This window comes from Dipodomys merriami, unplaced genomic scaffold (assembly GCF_024711535.1).
Source record: "Dipodomys merriami isolate MVZ:Mamm:240054 unplaced genomic scaffold, mDipMer1.0.p SCAF_58, whole genome shotgun sequence".
NCBI classification, from domain to species: domain Eukaryota; kingdom Metazoa; phylum Chordata; class Mammalia; order Rodentia; family Heteromyidae; genus Dipodomys; species Dipodomys merriami.
This window is the reverse complement of record NW_027206157.1, coordinates 3158903-3180051: the sequence shown is the minus strand read 5'-3', so window position 1 is coordinate 3180051 and position 21149 is coordinate 3158903.

The following is a 21149-nucleotide window of genomic DNA, read 5'->3' as shown; positions in this document are numbered from 1 at the left end:
CTAAACCTAAACCTAACCCTCACCCTAACCCTAACACTCACCCTAAACCTAACCGTAACTCTCACCCTAACCTAACCCTTGTCCTAAACCTAACCCTAATATTGACCCTAACCCGAACCCTAAAGCGAACCCTAAATTTATCCCTCACCCTCACGCAAAGCCTCCAACTCATCCTAACCCTCAACATAATCCTTACGCTCATCCTCACCCTAACCTTCACAATAAACCTAACACTCACCCTAACACTAACACTAACCCTCACCCTCACTCTCACGCTCAACCTCAGCCTAAACCTAACCATCACTCTAACCCTCAACCTAACACTAACCCTAACGCTAACCCTCACCCTCACCCAAACCCTCAACTTAAATCTTAACCTCATCCTCACCCTAACCCTCACCCTAACACTAACACTAACCCTCACCCTCACAGAACCCTAAATCTAACTCTCACCCTCACCCTCCTCCTAACCCTAACCCTAACCCTAACCCTAAGCTTTAAGCCTAACACTGACCCTAGCCCTCACCCTAACCATAATCCTAACCCTCACCCACAACCCAACCCTCGCCCTCACCCAACCCTCAAAATTAGCCTAAACCTAACCCTCACCTCAGCCTCACCCTCACCCTAAACCTAACCCTCGCCCTAACCTAAACCTGACACTCACCCTCACCCAAACCCTCAGCCTCACACTCACCCTATCCCCTAACCCTAACCCTAACCCTAAGCTTAAGCCTAACCCTCACCCTCAACCTAGCCCTCACCCTAACACTAATACTCACCGTAACCCTCACCCTAACCCTAAAACTCACCCTAACCCTAACGATAAACCCTAACCCTTACCCTAAACATAACCCTTACATTAACCCTAATTCTCGCCCTAAACCTAGCCCTTAACTTAAACCTAACCCTCACCCTAAGGATCACACTAACCCTAACCCTAAACCTACACTTCCCCCTCACCCTAACCCTCAACCTTACCCTTACCCTCATCCTCACCCTATCCCTCACAATAAACCTAACCCTCGCCATAAATTTAACACTAAACCTCACCTTCAACCTCAACCCAACCCTGACCCGAACCCTAACCCGAACCCTAACCGTAACCCTGACCCTAAACCTAACCCAAACCCTAACCCTCAACTTCACCCTCACCCTCACCCTAAACCTCACCCTCATCCTAGCCCTACCCCTAAACCTAAATCTAACCCTAATTTTCACCCTAACCCTCACCCTCATCCTTACCCTAACCCTCGCCCTAACCCTAACACTGCCCCTCACCTTATCCCTCATCCTAACCCTAAGCCTAACCCTAACACTCACTCTAACCCTAACCCTAACACTCACCCTGAACCTCAGCCTAACCCTAACCCTAACCCTAATCCTAACCCTATTCCTCACCCTCACATACACCCTAATTCTAACCGTAACCCTAACCCTAACGATACTCCTCACCCTAACCCTCACCCTAAACCTAATCCTAACCCTTACCGTGAGTGTAAGCCTCAACCTTAGCCTAACCCTAACCCTCACCCTAAAACTTACCCTCAACCTACCCTAACCCTAATCCTAACACTTTCACTCATCCAAAGCCTAACCCTAACACTAATCCTGAAATTAACCCTAACCCTCACGCTGACCCTAACACTCACCCTAACACTTACCCTAAACCTAACCCTCAAACTCACAATCACCCTAACACTCACCCTAACCGTAACCCTCACCCACACCCTAATGCTCACCCTCACCCGAACCCTCACCCGCAATCTCACACTAAAAATCACCCTAACCCTAACCTGCATCCCAACCCTAAACCTAACCCTCACCCTTACCCTAACCCTCACCCTCACACTAACCCTAAGCCTAACTCTAAACCTAACACTAATCCTAAACCTAACACTCACCCTCACCCTAACCCTAAACCGAGAAATACACCTCACCCTCACACTCAACCTAAACCTAACCCTAAACCTCACCCTCACCCTAACCCTAATCAAAACCCTAATCCTAAACCTCACCCTACCCCTCACCCTAAACCTAAACCTATCCCTAAACCTGACCCTCAACCTAACCCTAAACCTAACCCTAACCCTCACCCTAACCCTAACCCTCATCCTCACCCTAACACTCACCCTCAATCTAACCCTATCCCAAACCCAAACCATCACCCTAACCCTCACCCTTACCCTTACCCTCACGGTAACCCTAAAACTAACCCTAACTCTAACCCTCACACTAACACTAAAGCTCACACTAACCCTAGTTATACCCCTCTCCCTAACAGTCAATCTAAACCTAAACCTAACCCTAAGCTCCACCCTACCACTAACAGTCACCCTAGCCCTCAACCTAACCCTAACCCTAACCCTCACACTAACTCTAACCCTCACCTAACCCTCAGCCTCATACTAACCCTAACCTTAACCCTTACCCTCACACTAACCGTAACCCTCAACCTAACCGTAACCCTACCACTTAACTTAACACTCATCCTAACCCTAAGACTAACCCTAACACCCAACTTAACCCTAACCCTAACACTCACCCTCACTCTCAGCCAAACCCTAACCCTAACCCTAATCCTAACCCTATTCCTCACCCTCACCCTCACCCTAATTCTAACCATAACCCTAACCTTAACCCTCACCCTCACTCTAACTCTAAACCTCACCCTAACCCTCAACATAACCTTAACCCTAACACTAAACATAAACCTCACCTTAAACCTCACCCTAACATTTACCCTCACTCTAACCCTAAATCTAACCCTAACCCTCACACTAATCCTAACAATCACCTTAACCCTAATCCTCAATCTGAACCTAACCCTAACCATAACCCTAACCCTCACCGTCATCCTAACCCTCACCGTCACCCTAACCCTCACTCTACCCTAACCTTCACCGACACCCTAACCCTAATCCTCACCGTCACCCTAACCCAGGCTCTCACCCTAGACCTCAGCCTAAGCATAACACTAACCCTAACCTTCAACCTAACCCTAAACCTAACCCTAACCCTCACACTAAACCTAACCCTAAACCTCACCCTACCCCTCATTCTAAACCTAAATCTAATCCTCACCCTCACCCTAACCCTAACCCTAACTCTCACCCTAACCCTAACCTCACCCTCACCCTCACCCTCAAACTAACCCTAACCCTACCCCTCATCCTAACCCTCATCCTAACCCTAATCCTCACCCTAACACTAACACTAATCCTAAACCTAACCCTAAACCTCACCCGCATCCTAACACCCTCACCATAACCCTTAACCTCACCCTTCCCTAACCCTAACCCTAACGCTCACCCGCATCCTACACTCACCCAAACCCTCACCCTACCACTAACCCTAACCCTCACCCTAACACTCAACCTCACCCAAACCCTATCCCTTAACCTCTCCCTCATCCTAACTCTCAACCTTACCGATAGCATCACTGTAACCCTAACCCTAACCCTAACCCTAACCCTCACACTAACAGTAAGGATCAAAGTAACCCTAACCATACCCCTCACCCTAACCCTCACCCTCATCATTACCCTCACCCTAACCCTAACCCTTAACCTACCCCTCACCTTAAACCTCAACCTAAACCTAACCCTAAACTTAACCCTCATGCTAACCCTAACCCTCACCCTCACCTTCAGCCTAACCCTAACCCAAACCCTAATCCTAACCCTAACCTCACCCTCACCATAAACCTAACCCCAAACCTAACCCTCAACCTCACCCTCACCCTAACACTAAACCTAACCCTAACCCTCACACTAAAACTAAACGTAACCCTCACCCTTACCCTAACCCTAACCCTAAACCTTAAACTAAACCTCACCCTAACATTAACCCTAACCCTCACCTAAAAGTAACCCTAAACTTAACCCTAAACCTCACCCTAATCCTCACCCTAACCCCAACCCTAACTCTAACACACCCCATCACCCAAACACTCAACCTAAACCTTACCCTCATCCTCAACCTAACCCCCACAATAAACCTAACCCTCACCCTAAACCTAACACTAACACTCACCCTCACCCTCATGCTCAGCCTCAGAATAATCTAACCCTAATACTAATCCAAAAAATAACCCTCACCCTCACCCTCAAGCTAACCCTAACCTGAACCCTAACCCACACCCTAACCCTCACCCTCATCCTCACCCTCATCCTAACCCTCACCCTAACCCTTACCCTCACCCTAACCCTAACCCTCCCACTTACTCTAACCCTACCCCTCAACTTAACCCTCATCCTAACCCTAAGCCTAACCCTAAAACTCACCCTAACCCTAACCCTAACCCTAACACTCACCCTCACCCTCAGCCTAACCCTAAACCTAATCCTAACCCTATTCCTCACCCTCACCCTCACCCTAATTCTAACCCTAACACTAACCCTAACCCTCACCCTCACCCTAACCCAAACTGTAACTCTCAACCTAACCCTAACACTCACCCTTACCCTGGCTCTAACCCTCACCCTCACCCTAACTCTAAACCTCACCCTAACCATCAATCTAACCCTAACTCTAACACTAACCCTAAACCTCACCATAACCTCACACTAACCGTTACCCTCACTCTAACCTTAACACTAACCCTAACCCTCACACTAATCCTAACCCTCACCCAAACCCTAACTATACCCCTCACCCTAACCATCACCTTAACCCTAAACTTAACCCTCGCCCTCACTCTAAAACTCCCCGTCAACCTAACCCTCAACTTTACCCTAACCCTGAACCACAGCCCAACATTCACCCTCACCCAAACCTCACCCTATCCCTAAACCTAACCCTAACCCTCAACCTAACACTCATGCTAACACTAAACCTTACTCTCTCCCTTCTCTCATCCTAACCCTTACCCTCACCCTAACCCTATCCCTAACCATAACCCTCACACTAAACCTAACCCTCACCCTAACCTTAACCCTACCCCTCAAACTAACCCTAACCGTAACCCTAAACCGCACCATCAACCTAACCCTTACCCTTGCCCTACCCTAACACTCACCATAACCCTAACACTAACCCTAACCTTAACCTAAACCATCAAACTCACCCTAACCCTCACCCACACCATAACCCTAACCCTAACCCTAAACTTAACCTTAAACATCACCCTAACCCTAACCCACACCCTCATCCTAATGTTCACCCTAAAATTTACCCTCACCCTCACCCTAATCTTTACCCTCATGCTAACCCTTAACCTAACCCTAAAGCTACCCCTCAGGCTAACCCTCATCCTAACCATAACTGTAACCCTAATCCTCAACCTGACCCTAACCCTAACCATAAACCTAACCCTCACCCTCACCCTAATCCTCATCATCCCCCTAACCCTCAACCTACCCTAACCCTCACCGACAATCTAACTCTCACCCTCGCCCTCAGCCTAACCCACATGCTCATCCTAGCCCTCAGCCTAACCCTAACGCTAACTCTAACCCTCAAAATAAACCTCACCCTAAACCTAACCCACAAACTAACCCTAACCCTCACACTAACTCTAACCCTAACCCTACTCCTCACCCTAACCCTAATCCTAAACCTTACCCTAACCCTCACCCTAACCCTAACCCTCATACATACCCTAAACTTAAGCCTCACCCTCACCCTCACCCTAATCCTCACGCTCAACCTAGTCCACACCCTAACCCTAACACTAACCCTAACACTAATCCTCACCCTAATCCTCACCCTCAACCTAAACCTTATCCTCAGCCTAATTCACACCCTGACCCTAACCCTAACCCAACCCCTAACCTTATCCTTAAAAATCACCCTAATCCTCACCCTAACTCTAACCCTCACCTTCATCCTAACCCTCACCCTAACAATTACCCTCACCCTAACCCTAAACCTAACCCTAACCCTCACCATCACCCTAACCCTTAACCTTACCCTAACCCTAACCGTCACCCTACCCCTCACCCTCACCCTAATCCTCATCGTCCCCCTAACCCTCACCCTAACCTAACCCTCACCGACATCCTAACCCTCACCCTCACCCTCACCCTAACCCACACCCTCATCCTAGCACTCAGCCTAACCCTAACGCTAACTCTAAACCTCACCATAACCCTCACCCTAACACTCACCCTCACCCTAACCCTAACCCTAACCCTCACGCTAACCCTAAACCTCACCCTCACCCTCACCCTCAACTTAACCCTAACCCTAACCCTCACCCTAACCGTCATCCTAACCATATCCCTAACCCTAACGCTCACACTAATCCTAAACCTAACCCTAAACCTCACCATCAGCCTCAAACTAAACCTCACCATAACCCTTACTCTCACACTTCCCTAACCCTAACCCTAAGCGTAAACCTCACCCGCAACCTAACACTCACCGAAACCCTAACCCTAACCCTCACCCTAACCCTCACCTCACATTAAACCGAACCCTAACCCAAACCCTCACCCTACCCCTCACCCTCACCCTAAGCCTAATCTTAACCCTAACACTAATCCTAAACCTAACTCTCACTCTCACCCTAACCCTAAACCTAACCCTCATTCTCACCCTAACCATAACCCTCACATTCACCCTCAACCTAAACCTAACCCTAACCTTAACCTTAAAAATCACCATAAACCTCACCCTAACCCTATCCCTCACCCTCATCCTAACGCTCACCCTAACCTTTACCCTCACCCTAACTATAAACTTAAACCTAACCATCACACTAACCTTAACCCTCACCCTAACAAAACCCTACCACTCAACCTAACCCTCCTCCTAACCATAACCCTAAACCTAATCTTCACCCTAACCCTAACACTAACCCTAAACCTCACCCTCATCCAAACCCTCACCTTCACGGTAACCCTAAACCAAACACTAACACTCACCCATACCTAATCTTAAGCATCACCCTCACCCTCACCCTAACCCTCACCCTCATCTTAGTCCACACCCTAAACCTAGTCCTAAACCTAACACTAATCCTCACCCTAATCCTCACCCTCAACCTAACCCTTACCCTCACCCTAAATCTCACCCTGACCCTACCTCAAACCCTACACCTAACCTTAACGTTAAACATCACCCTAACCCTCACCATAACCCTAACCCTCACCCTCATGCTAACCCTCACCCTAACCCTCACCCTCATCCTAACCCTAACCCTAACCCTCAAGCTAACCCTAAACCTCACCCTCACCCTCACCCTCAACTTAACCATAACCCTAACCCTCACCCTGACCCTCATCCTAACCCTAACCCTAATGCTCACACTAATCCTAAACCTAACCCTAAATCTCACCTTAGCCTAAAACTAAACCTCAACATACCTCTTACCCTCACCCTTCCATAACCCTAACCCTAACCCTAAACCTCACCCGCACCCTGACACTCACCCAAAACCTAACCCTAACCCTCACCCTAACCTTCACCTCACATTAAACCTAACCCTAACCCAAACCCTCACCCTACCCCTCAACCTCACCCTAAGCCTAATCCTCAACCTAACACTAATCCTAAAACTAACTCTCACCCTCACCCTATCCCTAAACCTAACCCTCACTCTCACCCTAACCATAACCCTCACCTTCAACTTCACCCTAACCCTAACCCTATCCCTAACCTTAAGCATCACTCTGACCCTCACACTAACCCTATAGCTCACCCTCATCCTAACCCTCACCCTATCCCTGACCCTCACCCTAACTCTAAACCTAAACCTTACCCTCACACTAACCCTAACCCTCACCCTAACCATTACACTAAACCAAATCCTCACCCTAACCCTAACACTAACCCTAACACTCACCCTCATCCTAACCCTCACCTTCACAGTAACCCTCACCCTAACCCTAACCCTCACCCATACCCTAAACTTAAGGCTCACCCCCACCCTCAGCCTAACACTCACCCTCACCCTAGTCCACACCCTAAACCTAACCCTAACTCTAACACTAATCCTCACCCTAATCCTCACCCTCAACCTAACCCTTACCCTCACCGTAACTCTCACCCTGACCCTAACCCTAACGCATCCCCTAACCTTAACCTTAAACATCACCCTAACCCTCACCCTAACCCTAAACCTCACCCTCATCCTAACCCTCACCCTAACAATTACCCTCACCCTAACCCTAATACTAACCCTAAACCTCACCATCACCCTAACCCTTAACCTCACCCTAACCCTAACCATCAACCTAAACCTCACCCTCATCCTAATCCTCACTGACACCTTAAATCTCAACCGACCGTAACCCTCACCGACATTCTAACCCTCACCCTCAAACTCACCCTTACCCTCAACCTCACCCTAGCCCTCAGCCTAAACCAAACAGTAACCCTAACCCTCAACCTACCCTAAGCCTAACCCAAACCCTAACCCTAACACTCACACAAAGCCTAAACCTAACACTAACCTTAAACATAAACCTAACCCTCGCGCTCACCCTAACACTTACAATAAACCTAACCCTAAAACTCACCGTCACACTAACACTCACCCTAAGCCTAACCCTCACCCACACCCAAACCCAAACCCTCACTGAACCCTAATCCTCACCCTAACCCTCACCCTCACACTAAAAATAACCGTAACCTTAACCCGCTCCCTAACCCTAACCCTTACCCTCACCCTCACCCTAACCCTCACACTCACCCCAACCCTAAACCTAACACTAACCCTAACACTAATCCTAAACCTAACACTCACCCTCACCCTAACTCTAAACCTATCATTAACCTCACCCTCACACTCACCCTAACCCTAACCCTCACCCTCACCCTAAACCTAATCAAAACCTTAACCCTAAACCTCACCCTACCCCTCACCCTAACCCTTAACCTAACCATAACCCTCACCCTCACCCTAAACCTAAACCTAAACCTAAGCCTCACCCTAAACCTAACCCCCACCTTAATCCTAACCATAAACCTCATCCTCACCCTAACACTCACCCTCACCCTAACCCTATTCCAAACCCTCACCCTCATCCTAACCTTCACCCTTACCCTTACCCTCACGGTAACCCTAACCCTAACCCTAACCCTAACCCTCACACTAACAGTAAGGCTCACATTAACCCTAACCATACCCCTCACCCTAACCCTCAACCTAAACCTAACCCTAACCTAACCACCACCCTAAACCTTACCCTCACCCAAACCCTCAACATAACCATAAACCTAACCTCCACCATAACCCTCAACCTAAACCTCACCCTCAAACTAACCCTCAAGCTAACCCTAACCCTCACCCTCACCCTCAGCCTAACCCTAACCCAAACCTTAATCCTAACCGTAACTTCACTCTCACCCTACACCTAACCCAAAATCTAACCCTCACTCACCCTCAACCTAACCCTAAACCTAACCCTAACCCTCACCCTAACCCTAACCGAAACCCTCACCCTAACCTTAACACTAACACTAATCCTAAACCTAACACTCACCCTCACCCTAACCGTAAACCTAAACCTCACCCTCACCCTAAACCTAACTGTTACCCTCACCCTCAACCTAAACCTGACCCTAACCCTCACCCTAACCAACACCCTAACCCTAACACTAACAGTAAACCTCACCCTCATCCTAACACTCACATGAACCCTTACCATCACCCTATTCCTCATCCTATTCCTAAACCTAACCCTCCCACTAACCCTAACCCTCACCCTAACGCTAAACCTACCCCTCACTCTAACCTACAACATATCCCTAAACCTAACCCTAACACTAACCCTAACCCTAACCATTACCTAAACAAAACCCTCAACTTCAGCTTCACCCTAACCCTAACCCTCACCCAAACCCTAACACTTACACTCAGCCTAACCCTCACCCAAACCCTAATCCTCTCCCTAAACCTCAACTTCACCCTCACGATAACCCAAACCTTAAACCTAACCCTCACCCTCACCCTAAACATCACCCTAAACCTCACCCTCACCATAGCCTTTTCTTCAACCTCACCCTAACCGTAACCCTCACCCTCAACCTCACCCTCACCCTCATCCTAACCAAAACCCTAAACCTAATCCTAACCCTAACATTCACCCTCAACCTCACAATAACCCTAACCCTAATCCTAACCCTCAGCGTCACAGTCAACCTCACCCTAACCCTAACCCTCAACATCAGCCTAATCCTTACCCTAAACTTAACCCTAACACTCACCCTCAACCTAACCCTCAACCTTACCTAAACCCTAACCCTTACCCTCAACCTAATCCTAACCCTAACCCTCACACTAACCCTAACCTTCACCCTAACCCTAACGATAACACTAACCCTCACCCTCACCACAGCCTAACTCTAACCCTCACCCTAACCCTAACCCTAAGTGAAACCCTAACCCTAACCCTCACCCTAACCCTAACCCTAACCTCACCCTCACCTTAACCCTAACCATAACCCTAACCCTCACCCTAAAACTCAACCCAACACTCACGGTAACCCTAAACCTCACTCTCACCCTAATCCTCACCCTAATCCTTACCCTCACGCTAATCCTAACCCTAACCCTAATCCTCAAACTAAACCTAATCCTCAACCTAACACTAACACTACCGGTCACCCTAACCCTCACCCTAAACCTATTACTCACCCTCAGCCTCGACTCACCCTAACCCTGACCCTAACCCTGACCCTAACCCTAACCCTAAACCTAAATCTAACCGTAAACCCAACCCTCACCCTAAACCTCACACTAACCCTAACCCTAACCCATAAATTCACACTCACCCTAACCATAACCCTAACCCTCAACCTAACACTAATGCTAAACCGATGTCTCACCCTCACTCTAAACCTAACCCTCACACTCACCCTCACCCTCAGCCTAAACCAAACCCTACCCCTAACCCTCACCATAACCCGAAACCTCACTTTCACCCTCACCATCAGTCTAACAATAAGGCTAATCCTAATCCTAACCCTAACCCACACCCTCAACCTCACAGTAACTCTAATCCCTACCCTAACCCTAACCCTCACCCTCACCCTCACCCTAATTCTAACTCTATCCCTAAAACTCACTCTAACTCTAACACTCAACCTAACCCTATCCATAACCCTCACTCTCACAATAATCCTAACATTAACCCTAATGCTCACCCTAACACTCACCCTCACCCTCACACTAACACTAACCCTAACCCTAACCCTCACCCTCACCGTCACCCTAACCATAATTCTATCCCTAAAACTCACCCTAACCCTACACCTCACCCTAACACTAACTCTATCCCTCAAACTAACCCTCACCCTAACACTTACGCTAACCCTAAATTTCACCGTCAACCTAACCCTCACCCTAACCCTTACCCTCACCCTAACCCTAAACCTAAACCTAACCCTCACACTAAACTTAACCCTCAGCCTAAACCTAACCCTACCCCTCAAACTAACCCTCACCCTAACCCTAACCCTAAAAATAACCCTAACCCTAACGCAAACCCTCACCCTAAACCGAACATTCACCCTCTCCCTAACACTAACACGAAAACTAAGGCTAAGCTTAAACCTAACCCTCACCTTCTCCCTAGCCTTCACCTTATCCCTGAACCTAACCCTAACCCTCACCCTAATCGTAATCTTAACCCTAAACCTAACACTCACCCTAACTCTAAACCTAACCCTCAGCCTTACCCTAACCATACCCCTCAGCCTAACCCTCATCCTAACCCTCACCCTCACCCTAAACCTATACCCAACACTCACCCTTACCCTAACCTCACCCTCAGCCTAATCCTAACCCTAACCCTAATACTAAATCTAACACTCACCCTAATAATCACCCCAATCCTAACCCGAACACTAACCCTGAACCTAACCCTAAACCTAACCCTGACCCTAAACCAAACACTAAAAATAACTCTAAACCTAAACCTCATCCTCACCTTAACCTTAAACCTCACCCTCAACCTCAGCCTAACCCTAACCTACCTCCAACCCTCAACCTAACCCTAAACCTCAGCCTCACCCTCAGTCTTAGCCTAACCCTAACCCTAACCCTAACACTAACACTAACCCTAACACTAAACCTAACCCTAACCATAAACCAAACATTAACCCTAACCTTAATTCTAACCCTGACCCTCACGCTCACCTTAACCCTAACCATAACCTTAACCCTCACCCTAACACTCACCCCAACACTCAAGCTATCCCTAAACCTCACTCTCACCCAAATCCTCACCCTAATACTTACCCTCACCCTAACCGTAACCCTAACGCTAATCCTCACACTAAACCTAATCCTCACCCTCACACTAACCCTCACCCTAACCCTAATACTCACCCTCACCCTAGACCTCACCCTAACCCTAATCCTAACCCTCACCCTAACCCTAACCCTAAACCTAACCCTCACCCTAAACCTCACACTAACCCAAATCCTAACCCATAAACTCACCCTCACCCTCACCATCAGTCTAACACTAATCCTAATCCTAATCCTAAACCTAACCCACACCATCAACCTCACACTAACTTTAATCATTACAATAACCCTAACCATCACCCTCACCCTCATCCTAAGTCTAACTCTATCCCTAAACCTCACCCTAACTCTAACACTCACCCTAATCCTAACCCTTACCCTCACTCTCACAATAAACCTAATCCTAACCCTAACCCACAGCCTAACCCTAACCCTCTCCCTCAATTTAAACCTCAACCTCACCATAACCCTCATCCTAAACCTAACACTCAACCTCAGCCTAAACCTAAACCTAACCCTAACCCTAACAATACCTATAACCCTAACCCTAAATCTAAAAATAACCCTAACCATAGTCGTCAACCTAACCCTCAACCTATCCCTAACCTTAACCCTCACTCTCACATTAACCCTAAGCCCAACCCTAACGCTCACCCTATCCCTAACGCTAACCCTAACTCTGACCTCACCCTAAACCTCACCGTAACCCTAACCCTCACACGCAACTCATCCTAAACCTAACCCTAAACCTAACCCTCAACCTAACCCTCACCCTAACACTAACGCTAATCCTAAACTTCACTCTCACCCTAACCCTCACCCTAACCCTTACCCTCACCCTAACCATAAACCTAACCCTAACCCTCACACTAAACTTAACCCTCACCCTAACCCCTACCCTGCCCCTCAAAATAAACCTCACTCTAACCCTAACCATAACAGTAACCCTAAACCTAACCCTAACCAAAAACCCTCACCCTAACCCAAACCTTCACTCTCACCCTAACCCTAACCCTAACCTTAATGCTAACCCTAACCCTAACCCTCACCTTCTCCCTAGCCCTCACCTTAACCCTAAACCTAAACCAAACCCTCACCCTATTCCTAAATTTACCTTAACCTAACACTCACCCTATCCCGAACCCTAACCCTCAGCCTAACCCTAAACATACCCCTCAGCTAAACATTCATCCTAACCCTTACACTAACCCGAACCCAAACCCTAACCCTCACTCACACCCTAAACCTCACCCTCACTCTCAGCCTTAGCCTTACCCTAACGCTAACGCTAACCCTAACCCTAACCATAACCATAAACCAAACATTAACCCTAAACCTAAGCCTAAACCTCACCCTCACCCTCACCGTAAACCTAACAATAAACCTCACCATAAAGCTAACCCTTGCCCTAAAACAAAACCTAACTCTCACCCTCACCCTAACACTAACCCTAACCCTTAACCTCACCCTAACATTAACCATAACCCTCACAGAAATCCTAACCCTCATCCTAAACCTAACCCTACCCCTCAGCCTAACCCTCACCATAACCATAACCCTAATCCTAATCCTCACACAATCCCTAACCCTCACCCTAACCCTAACCCTCACCCTTATCTTCACCCTCACCCTCAGCCTCACCCTCAGCATAACCCTCATCCTAACACTAACCCTAACCCTCACCCTAACCTTAACCCTAAACCTCACCCTCACTCTAAACCTCACCCTCACCCATGCCCTAACTCAAACCCTAACCCTATCCCTTACCCTAAACCTAACTGTAACCCTAACCCTCACCCTAACCTTAACACTAACCCTAAACCTCACCCCAACCCTAACACTCACCTTACACCTAACCCTCACCCTAACCCTCACCCTAACCCTCACCATAAACATAACCCAAACCCTAACCCTCACCTTCACCCTAAACCTAACCCTCACCCTCACCTGAACCCTCACACTCACCCTAGCCCTCATCCTCTCCTAAACAGAACCCTAACCATAACCCTCACTCTCAACCTAACCCAAACCCTCACCCTAGTCCTCACCCTCACCCTCACCATCACCCTCAGCCTAACCCACAACCACACCCTAGCACTCACCCTAACCTTAAACCTCACCCTAACCCTAACCCTCACCCTAACCTTAACCCTCACCCTAACACTAACCCTCACAATCAGCCTAAGCCTAAAGCTAACCCTCACCCTAACCTTCACCCTAACGCTCACCCTAGCCCTTACCCTAACCCTCACCTTCACCCTCACCCTAAACATAACCCTAAATCTAACCCTCACACTAACACTCAGACTAACCCTAAAATTCACTCTCACACTAACCCTCACCCTAACCCTGACCCTCTCCCTAAACCTAAACCTAACCCTAACCCTCAAACGAACCCTCACCCTAAAACCAACCCTAACACTCACCCTAACCCTAACCCTAACCCAAAACCTCACCTTCACCCTAGCCCTCACCCTAACCCTAATCCTAAACCTAACCCTAACCCACACACTAACCCTAACCCTCTCCCTAACTCTAAACCTCACCCTCACCATAACCCTCAACCTCACCCTCGCCCTTATCCTAACACTAACTATAAACCTAAGTCTAACACTAACCCTCTCCTTAACCGTCACCCTAACCCTCACCCTAACCCTAACCCTAACCCTCACCCTCACACTAAACATAAGCCTAAACATAACCCTCACCCTCACCGTAAACCTAACCCTCACTCTCACACTAACCCTAACCGTAACCCTAATGCTCACCCTAACCATAACGCTAACCCTAACTCTGACCCTCACACTAAACCTCACCTTAACTCTAACCCTCACCCACACCCTAACACTCATCCTCAACCTCAGACTAACTCTCACCCTAACCCTAAACCCAACGCTTACCCTCACCCTAACCCTAACCCTACCTCTATCCCTAAACCTCAACCTAACAATAAACCTCACCCTAACCCTAAAACTGACCCTCACACTAACCCTAAACCTAACCCTAACACTCATCCTAAATATCATCCTAACAATAACGCTAACCCTAACACTTACCCTAGTCTTAAATCTCACCATAAACCTAACACTCACTCTAAACCTAACCCTAACCCTCACCCTAAAAATAACCCTAAATCTCACCCTCACCATTACCCTCACCCTAACCTTCATCCTCTCGCTAAACATCACCCTAACCATAACCCTCACCCTAACCCTATCCCTAACGCTTACCTAACGGAAACCCTCACCGTCAGCCGCACACTCACACTAACGCTAAACATATCCCTCAGCCTAAACTTCATCCTAACCCTAACCCTAATCAGAACCCTCATCCTAACCCTAACCCTCACCCTAATCCTAACCCTAAAATTCACCCTCACCTTAACCCTAAGCCTAACCCGAACCCTCACCCTAACCCTCACCCTAAGCTTAACACTAACACTAACCCTCAACCTCACCTTAAACCTCACCCAACCCTAATCCTCATGCACAAACTAATCTCACCTTCACCTGAACACTCACACTCACCCGAACCCTGACCCTCACCTTAAACATCACCCTAACCATATCCCTCACCCTAACCAGAACCCTAATCCTCACCCTAACCATCACCCACACCCTAACCCTCACCCTCACAGCAACCCTCAAACTCACCCTAACCCTAACCCTCACCCAAACAGTAACCCTCACCCTCATCCCAACCCTCACACTCACCCTAACCCTCAACCTCACCCTAAATATCACTCTAACCATAACCCTCACCATAACCACTAACCCTCACCCTAATCCTCATCATAACCCTCAACCTCACGTTCACCCTCAGCCTAAAACTCAACCTTACCCTAGCCCTCACCCTAACCCTAACCCTCACCCTAACCCTAACCCTAACCCTCAGCCTAACCCTATTCTTAACCCTAACCCTCACCCACATCCTCACCCTCACCCTAAACATCAACCTAACCCTAACACTAATAATAACCCTAACATTAACACTAAACCTAACCCTCACCCTCATCCTCACCCTAACCCCAACCCTCACCCTAACCCAAACCCTAACAAAAACCCTAACCCTAATCCTAAACCTCACACTCAACCTAACCCTAACCCTAAACCTAAGCCTACCCTCACCTTCACCCTAGTCCTCAACTTAACTCTAAACCTAACCCTAACCCTCATCTTAATCCTAACACTAACTCTACCCCTAACTCTCACCCTAAACCTCCCCCTAACCCTCAACCTAACCCTCAACCTCACCCTCACCCTCATCCTAAACCTAACGCTAATCCTAATCCTAATACTAACCCTCACCCTCACTCTCACACTAACTCTAAACCTATCCCTAAACCTAACCCTCACCTTCACCCTCACCCTAACCCTAACTCTATCCATAAAACTCACCCTAACCCTAACACTCACCCTAACCCTAATCCTAACCCTCACCCTAAACCTAACCCTAACCCTAACCCTCACCCTCACATTAACCCTAACCCTCACCCTAACCCTCATCATAACCCTCACTCTACCCCTAACCCTAACCTTCATTCTAACCCTCACCCTCACCCTAACCCCAACCCTCACCCTAACCCCATCCTAACCCTAACACTAAACCTAACCCTCACCCTCACCCTAACCCTATTCGTAAATCTAACCCTAACCCTCAACTTCACCCTAGCCCTCACCTTAACCCTAAACCTAACCCTAACCCTCACCGTAATCCTAACCCTAACCCTAACCCTAACACTCTCCCTAAACCTAACCCTAACCCACAGCCTACCCCTAACCATACCCTTCAGCCTAACCTTCATTCTTACCCTAATCCTAACCTGAACCCTCATCCTAACCCTAACACTCAACCTAACCCTACCTCTAACCCTGACGCAAAACATCACCCTTACCCTCACCCTAATCTTAACGCTAAACCTAACTCTCAACCTCACCCTAAACCTCACCTTAAGCTAACTCTCACCCACACGCTAAACCACACCCTCACCATCAAACTAACTCTAACCCTAAACCTAACCCTAACCTTCACCCTCACCCTCACCCTAATCCTAACTCTGTCCCTATACCTCCCCCTAACCCTAAAACTCACCCTAAACCTAACCCTAACCCTCACCCTAACAGTAACCCTAACCCTAACCCTAACACTTACCCTAAACCTCACCCTAACACTAACGCTAACCCTCACAATCACCCTCACTTTAAGTCTCATTGTAACCCTAACCCTCACCCACACCCTAACCCTCACACTCACACTAACCCTCACCCTCACCCTAAATATCACCCTAACCCAAACCGTCACCCTAACCCTAAACATAACCCTCTCCCACACCCTAACCCTCACCCGAACCCGAACCCTCACACTCACCCTACGCCTCACCCTCACCCTAAACATCACCATAAACGTAAACCTCACACTAAACCTAACTTTAACACAAACCCTAACCCTCATCCTCAACCTCACCTTCACCCTCACCCTAAACCTCACCCTCACCCTAGCCCTCACCCTAAAACTAAACCTCACCCTAAACCTACCTCTCACCCTCCCTCAGCCAAATCCTAAACCTAACCCTAAACCTAACCCTCACCCTCACCCTAACCCTAACCCTAACCCAAAATATAATCCTAACCCTAAACCTAACGCTAAACCTCACCCTAACAATAATCCTAATACTCACACTAACCCAAACCTTAACACTCAACCTAACCCTATCCTAACCCTAACCCTAAATCTCACCCTAACAGTCACCCTTACACTCACGCTAACCCTAAACCTAACCTTTACCATCACCCTCACCCTAAACATCACCCTCACGATAACCCTAACACTAACACTCATCCTCACCCTCACCCTAAACCTCACCCTAAACCTTACCCTCACCCTCACGCGAACACTAAACCTAAACCTCACACTAACCCTAACAGTAACCCTCACCCTCACCCTCACCTAACCGTAACCCTAAACTTCACCCTAACGCTAACCCTAACCCTAACACTCACCCTCACCCTAACCCTCACCGTCACCCTAACCCTCACCCTAAATCTTTCCCTCACCCACAACCTAAACCTCACCCTCGCCCGAACCATCACCCTCACCCTAACACTCACCCTCATCCTAAACATCAACCTAAACCTAACCCTCACCCTTACCTTAAACCTAACCTGAGCCCTAACACTAAGGCTCACCCTCACCCTCACCGTCACCCTAAACCTAATCCTCACACTCACACTCACACTAACCCTCATGCTCACCCTAAACATCACCCTAAACTTAACCCTCACCCTACCCTAAACCTAACTCTCACCGTAAACCTGACCTTCGCCCTCACCCTCACCTTCACCCTCAACCTAAAACTCAACCTTAACCTAGCCCTCACCCTAACCCTAACCCTCACCCTAACCCTAACCTGAACCCTCAGCCTAACCCTTACCCTAACCTTAACCCTAACCCTCACCCACATCCTCACCCTCACCCTAAACATCAACCTAACCCTAACACTAATAATAACCCTAACATTAACACTAACCCTAACCCTCACCCTAAACCTAATCCTAACCTTCACCCTCACCATCACCCTAATCCTAATTCTGTCCCTAAACCTCCCCCTAACCCTAAAACTCAACCTAACCCTAACCCTAACCCTCACCCTTACAGTAATCCTAACCCTAACCCTAAGACTTACCCTAAACCTCACACTAACACTAACGCTAACCCTCACACTCAACCTCACTTTAAATCTCATCGTAACCCTAACCCTCACCCACACCCTAACCCTCACACTCACACTAACCCTCACCCTCACCCTAAATATCACCCTAACCCAAACCGTCACCCTGACACTAAACATAACACTCTCCCACACCCTAACCCTCATCCTCACCCGAACCCTCACACTCACCCTAAGCCTCACCCTCACACTAAACATCACCGTTACCGTAAACCTGACACTAACCCTAACCTTAACCCTCACCCTAACCCTCATCCTCACCCTCACCCTCACCTTCACCCTCACCCTAACGCTCACCGTCACCCTAGCCCTCACCCTAAAACTAAACCTCACCCAAATTCTACCCCTCACCCTCCCTCAGCCTAATCCTAAACCTAATCCTAAACCTAACCCTAATCCTCACCCTATCCCTAACCCTAATACTCAACCTAACCCTAACCCTAACCCTAAATCTCACCCTAACAGTCACCCTTACACTCACGCTAACCCTAAACTTCACTCTCACCCTAACCCTCACCCTAACACTTACGCTCACACTAACACTAACACTAACCCTCATAATAAACCTAACCCTCACCCTCACCCTAAATCTAACCCTAACCCTAAACCTCACCTTCAGTGTAGCCCTCACCCGAACCCAAAACCTAACCCTAACTCTCACCCTAAACTTAACACTCATCCTAACCGGAAACCTCAACCTCACAATAACCCTAACCCTAACCCTCACCCCCAACCTCACCCTAAATCTAAACCGAACCCTAAAACTCACCCTCACCTTCAACCTCACCCTAACACTCACCCTCTCCCTCACCCTAACGCTAACCCTAATCCTCACCCTAACACTAACCCTCAATGGAAACCTAATCCTAAGCCTCACACTCAAACTAACACTAACCCTAAACCTAAACTTCAACCTAAAAATAACCCTAACCCTAATGCTAACCCTACCCGTAAACCTTACCCTAACCCTCACCATAACCCTAACCCTAACCCTATACTTCACCCTCACGCTAACACTAACCCTAACTGTCACCATCACTCTAACCATCACCGTCACCCAAACCCTCACCCTAACCCTACAACTCAACCACACCCTAACCCTAACCCTCAACAGAACCTTCACCCTTACCCCAACACTTACCCTCACCCTAAACATCACCCTAACCTTAACCCTCACCCTAACTCTAACCATAACCCTCACCAAACCCTAACCATTTAACTCACTCTAAGCCTAGCGCTAACACTAACCCCAAAACTAAACCTAAAGCTCTCCCTCACCCTCACCCAAACCGTAAAACTCACCCTAACCGTCACCCTCACCCTAACCCTAACACTAACCCTAAACCTCACCCTAACACTAACCCTCACCCTAACCATAACCATAACACTCACCCTATCCCTCACAATAACCCTAACGCTAACCCTAACCCTCACCATCACCCTAACCCTCATCTTAACCCTTATTCTCACACTAACCCTCACCCTAAGCCTTATGCTCACACTAAACCTAAACTTAAGCCTAACCCTCACACTAAGCTTAAACCTCACCCTAACCCTAAAGCTACCCCGCACCCTAACCCTCAACATAACCCTAACCCTCACGCACACACTATAATGCTCACCCTCACCAGAATCCTCAGCCTCAATCTAAACCTCACCCTCACCATTAACATCACCCTAACCCTAACAGTCACTTTAACCCAAACCCAAAACCTCACCCTAAACCTAACCCTCAAACTAAGGCTCAACCTCATCCTAATCATAACCCTAACCCTAACCCTAACCCTAAACCTAACCCTAAACCTCACGCTAACCCTAACGCTAACCTTCACCCTCACCCTCACCCTAACCCTAAACCTAAACGTATCACTAACTCTCAACCTAATCGTGACCCTAACACTCACGCTAACCCTAACCTTGATTCTCAGCCTAACCCTCACCCTTACGCTTACCTAACACTAACCCTAAACCTCACACTAAACCTAACCATAAACCTCACCCTCACCCTAACCCTAAACTTCACCTTCACCCTATCCTTCACCCTAACCCTAATCCTAACCCTAAATCTCACATTAATCCTAATCCTCACCCTAAACGTCACTCTCACCATAACCCTAACCCTAACCCTCACCTCACCCGCTGCCTAACCTTAACCCTAACCGTAATCCGAACACTAACTCTCACCCTCAGCCTCACCCTAACTCTAACCCCAACCCTAAC